This window comes from Bison bison, unplaced genomic scaffold (genome assembly GCF_000754665.1).
Source record: "Bison bison bison isolate TAMUID 2011002044 unplaced genomic scaffold, Bison_UMD1.0 scf7180017864525, whole genome shotgun sequence".
Classification (NCBI taxonomy): Eukaryota; Metazoa; Chordata; class Mammalia; order Artiodactyla; family Bovidae; genus Bison; species Bison bison.
In genome coordinates, this window is record NW_011495076.1 from 7740450 (window position 1) to 7741051 (window position 602).

Consider the following 602-nt stretch of genomic DNA (forward strand, 5'->3'; position numbering starts at 1 on the left):
TGGTGGCTCAGCTGGTAAAGAATCTGCCTGCAGTGGGGGAGACCTGGGTTCGATCCCTGGGTTGGGAAGATCCCCTGGAGAAGGGAAAGGCTACCCACTCCAGTATTGTGGCCTGTAGAACTCCATGGACTGTACAGTCACAAAGAGTCCGACACAACTGAGCGACTTTCACTTTCACTTTTGCCATTCCTGGAATGTTAACTTTCTATGCCCTCATGGTCACAAATGACAGCATTCAAAGAAAGAGAAAACCATCTTTGCATTTGCATTTCTCTTGGAAAATCCTTCTGTAAAACCCCTCACCACTTAGACCTCACTGACTAGAATTATGTCTAAGTGTCTAAGACTAAACCAACCATTTGTAAGAGGAATCAATCACGGGATCAACGATGACCCAACTCCTGGGGCTGAGGCCGGGTTCAGCCTTTCCTGAAGCACCTGGCTACTCACAGCAGGTGGGCAGTCTGGACAAAACTGGACTGTTGTGAATGCGGGAGGGTCACCTAGTTTTGGGATAGGCAATCAATGATGTCTCATACAAAGTAATTGCAAAAGCCTTTCTTGAATGGAATGAAAAAATATTAAGTGTTTCTTATTAATAA